Raw genomic sequence first — 5,000 nt, forward strand, 5'->3', positions numbered from 1 at the left:
TAAGGAATTAGGGTTAAGCTTTCAAGTTAGTGATTAGGGACCTTATGCACTGTCTTATGTGAAACAGTATTTAAGTCTAAGCACTCATTTGATCAGCACTGATAAGCATGCAGTATTGAAGTCTAAGCACCCATTTTAAAATGCTTAGCTTTCAGTAACTCTGAGTTAGGATTAGTCTGCAACTGTCAGACACTGCATTCCAGCTAGGTAAGGGATTCGCACACATTGTATTGATTGGAGTAATCACTTATTTGAAGTGTTTAGTCTTAAACAACCGTTGTCTTGGTTATTGTGTTAAGACAGTCACTATTGGTTGATGGTTATTGGTCACAGGAAGTAAAGCATAATTCCTTTCACTTGTTGGATAAAGGGGTTAGATTGTAAAGAAGCTGTGGTGTCCAAACTTGGTCAATACTCGAGCAGAAGGAATGAATGTGTTAACAACTTTCTTGTTGATTTCTGCATAATTTCTTCAAGCCACTTTTCCACACTTGTGTCCTCTGTGAGAAATTCGACAGTGCACTTGAGACAAGACTTGAAACAGTTCCCGTTTTGGAACTACTTTCCTGATGTTTCTTGTGAAGAGTTTGCCATTGCTGTAAGCCCACTTCTTTTGATCCTTGTTTCCTGAAAGGCAGTGAGTTGCTTCTCTGTTTTTCATTCAAAAAATGTTGGGCCTTGCTGTAAAAAATCATCTTCTGAATAACAATTTACCACATGTGGCCCTGATGTCAAAAATGTGAATAAATCAAAGTTTGGACCGAGAGTGGCCTGGGTTGAAACATAAAATATTTAATTATAAATAATAATTATTATTATGGGGAATTTGCATGAGTTGCTTGTGTAGTGTATAAGAGTGGGCAGCAGATCTGAAGAAAGGAAGATCAAGTTCAAGTTTGGGTGAGCAAAAGTCTTGAAAAGTGTGAATTGGAGGGGGTGGGTATTGTAACAATGTTAAATTATGCATGTTAAGTTGATTTATACAGTTTAGTTTACATGCGGGATCCTGCATGTGTTCTTGTTCTTCGCTTAATGTACACTCGGCTTACAAGATTAAAACGTTAAAGTGTTTCGTTGTCCGTCCTAGCGACTATGTTACATGGTGCCAGAAGTGCAAACTGGTTTCTGCAATTGATGCCATCGAGGAATTACCGCTCAGCGTACCAGAAAGTGTTCTGGAGAGAGATTTGTTCGCACAGACGTGGTCGAGCAACTCTGATCTGCGAACTGATATTTATAGAACATAGTCTCCAATCTCTGCTGTGTTCGGCGCTAGCCACTCGAAACCTTCTTCACAACGAATAGTGGAAAACAACGGTGAGTGGAAATTTCTTGTGTTTTAGGAAGGAAATCTCTGCTGAAGGAATCTAGCTAACTTCAAATTACTAAGTATGCCACCGAAACCCGAGGGTTACGACGCATCTGTGCAAGTACAAGAAGCCGTCGCACAACCAAATCTGGTACAAATCCTGATAAACATCCCATTGCCTTCTAGGTTAGAGCTCATAGGGAATTTGGCCACGAACTGGAAGAAATTCCACTGTGCTTGGAACAACTACGAAATAGCTGCACGTCTAAAAGATCCTGAAAACCCTGCTGTAAACAAATCGCTGAGAACTGCCACACTGCTAACCTGTATTGGCTCAGATGCTCTAGATGTGTTCGAAGGCTTATAATTTGACAGTGAAGACGATAAGAAGGACATTGATATTGTTCTCCAAAAGCTATAGCGTTATTGTATCAGAGAGACAAATGAAATCTACTAGAGATACCGATTTAACAAGAGAGACCAAGAACCAAACGAATCTCTGGATGCTTACGTCACGGCATTGCACACGTTGGCGAAGACATGTAACTTCGGAGTGTTGGAGAACAGCCTAATTAGAGACAGGATTGTCATTGGAGTAAGAGACCATCAAACTCGCAAGAAGATCCTGCAAGTCTCCAAACTCACATTGAAGGAATGCATTGATATCTGTAGATCCTACGAGACCTCAAGCCAACGATTAAAAGAAACAATCAGGAGGATGCTGAGTCAGTGCCATTAGTCAGTCCAATGAAAAGAAACCTAGAGAAAATTAATTTGCTGCACGTTCTGCGACAAAATGCATGTCTGGAACAAGCTTAAATGTCCTGCATGGGGAAAGACCTGCTCTAATTGTGGAATTCAAACCACTTTGGAGTGGCCTGCAAAACCAAACCGCCTCCACCCAGTTCAGCCACATCCTCTAAACCTCCCACACTGAGACATGTTCGCAAGCTAGTACATGCAGTGGAGGATTCTGACTTTGATGAATATGTCGCTTGTATTGATGTCAAGAAGCAAGTCTGTGGTGTGGAAAATCCTGATCGTAAAGACAAACTGCTTGCGGTAATGCTATTAAATGGTCATTGAGTCCCATTCCAACTGGACACTGGTGCAACAGTGAACATCTTACCTGAAGAGTCTTTCAAAGAAGTGTATGGTGAAGGCAGCCTATCCCTGCTGGACAAAGCAGACGTAACTCGTTACGTACAACAAAACTGAGGAGAAGCCGATTGGAAGGAAACGTGTCCAAGTTGTGAATCCCAGAAATGGAAGAAAATACAGTATGGAGTTTGTAGCTGTAAAAGGAAAAGGCAAGCCTCTGATTGGCTTACGAGCTAGTGAGCAAATGCAACTCATCTCTGTGGTCCAACAAAACATCATGGCTATTCAGTCTGAAGAGCCATCGCAGAGCAAAATTCTATTCTCAAAGAACATGCTGATGTATTCAGCGGAGACGGAACGTTAGAAGGTGATCTCCACCTGGAAATTGACCCGAACGTACCACCACTTCAACTCCCAACAAGAAAGGTGCCAATTGCCATTAAAGTAGCCTGTTCCAGGCTCTCAGATAGTCAAGAAAACGAAAAGAACTGCGTGAAAAGTAAGTGGGGGCTTGGGTCGAGGCGAGGCGAGAGAGCCAGTAAGCATCTCTTTAAATTCTTCATTCCGCCCACTTTGCAAATAACCTTTCTCATGTCAAAATGTCAATGTCAAAGTGTTGAAAATGGGCGGCATTAGTGGTTCCACGCGAGGTTGATTCTCTAAAGGCCATATTTCTAAGTTTTTCAGGTTTTCCAAGAAAAGCGTGATGCTTTTACCAAAACGGGTTGGAAGCATTGCAAACGGATCTTCTTCTCGACTTAAGGTCAACAGACACAACTTTTGCCCGAATCTGAGCGCTTGTACGTTTGGGAATACTTTAAGACACTCGGCGACAGAATTGGCCTCTTTCTTTCGTGCTCCGCGTAAGCTCCGCGCGTGAATCAAAATGATGAGGAAAGTGTTGATGTAAACTGTCAAAATTGACCAATCAGAGGGTATACCAGGAATGAAGAATATAAAGAGATGATTACAGGCTCTCCCGCCTCGCCTCGACCCAAGCCCCCAATCGCTTTTCACACGCAGTTCTTTTCGTTTTCTCGACTATCTGAGAGCCTGGAACAGGCTACCATTGAAGAAAAGCTAAAAGAGGAACTGGATCGTTTGGAAGGCCTTAACATCATAACACCGGTAAATGTTCCAAACTCCTGGATATCAGCAACTGTCGTCCCTTTGAAGAAAATGTCTGACTGCGTGTGGACCCCAAACCACTCAACCAAGCCCTTAAACGCAATCACTACCTACTGCCAATAATCAAGGATGTCCTTCCTGAGCTAACAAATGCAAGAGGTGCTTTACTGTGTTAGATGGCAAAAATGAATTTTGGCACGTGTCCTTGGATGAGGAGAGCAGTTACGCAAGTACCGGTACATTTGGCACCCCGTGGGGAAGATACAAATCTAGATGGCTCCGAATGCCATTTGGCATCTCACCAGCCCCTGAAGAATTCCAGCAAAGACTGGATCAGGCATTAGCAGGACTGAACGGATGCAAAGCGATTGCTGATGACATCCTTGTATTTGGATGTGGAGCTAATGATGATGAAGCAGAAAGAGACTATGACGAAAAAGTCATTGCTCTCCTTCAACGCTGCCGAGATAAAGGTGTAAAGCTGAATAGGGAAAAGCTGCAGCTACATATGTTGCCTGTTTTAGACTTGCTGTTTTTTCGTTTTTTGCTTATTACTTCGTAGCAGCGTAATACCGTTTTGTTTGTTTTTTTCACTTCGCAACAGCGTACTACCCTTTTTTTGTTTCTTTTCACTTGCAACCTTTTTTTATCAGCCAGTTGTTTAGGGAGGGAAGGGAGACAACGGAAAGGGCAGCAATGGGATTTCCTTCCTCTGCTTCACGGAGTCTTCAATGTCGTGAGTTTTTAAACGTCTCTTCGATCCATGAAATGTACCAAATGTACAAACAGCGGTACATGTCTGTTCTTTTGCTTTTCCGGCTTAAAATGTTTATCGTAATAGCGTAGGAATGTGCTGTTGAACAATCACACATTGGCGTAGTTGTGTAATGTGAAAAATATCGAGCTTGGCAAAGCCGGTACATTTACTCTGTAAAGTGTTCATTGTAATAGTGTAATAACGTAATGAAAAAGTAAGATTGCAACGTTGAACAAACACGGAATGGAAAATCCTTACTCAAGATATTTACGGCGTAATAGCGTAACAACTATCATGGAAAGTGTTGAGCTTGACCAAGACCGTACATATACTCTGAAAGTGGTTCATCGTAATAACGTAATAACGTAATGAGAAACTGAAATTAAGAAATCGGCGTTGAACAACCATGGAATGAAACATCCCTGCTAAATTGTTGGCGTAATAGCGTAATAACTGAATAACTGCGCCTAAAAATTCCAGCTAACCAAGCCCCTACATTAACTCCGTGAAGCGTCCGTTCTATTAGCGTAATAACGTAATGAACAACATAACTAAAGATTGTGACGATGAACAAACATGGAATGGAATACTCCTAGTATAATGTTGGCGTAATAGCGTAATAACTGGCAAAAACTTTCCAGCTTGACCAAGCTCCAATAATAGCACGTTGAAATGTCCATCGTAATAGCGTAATATCGTAATGAC

The 5,000-nt window shown here is 41.8% G+C and overlaps 1 protein-coding gene across 5 annotated transcripts in view; it reads right to left on the reverse strand.

Moving 5' to 3' along the window:
* Window positions 1-5,000, reverse strand: part of LOC137992637 (alpha- and gamma-adaptin-binding protein p34-like) — a 76,517-nt gene that overhangs the window by 44,947 nt on the left and 26,570 nt on the right. The gene's annotated exons all lie outside the window — the stretch shown is intronic.

The sequence above is a fragment of the Montipora foliosa genome, chromosome 2 (genome assembly GCF_036669935.1).
Source record: "Montipora foliosa isolate CH-2021 chromosome 2, ASM3666993v2, whole genome shotgun sequence".
In the NCBI taxonomy this organism is placed as follows: domain Eukaryota; kingdom Metazoa; phylum Cnidaria; class Anthozoa; order Scleractinia; family Acroporidae; genus Montipora; species Montipora foliosa.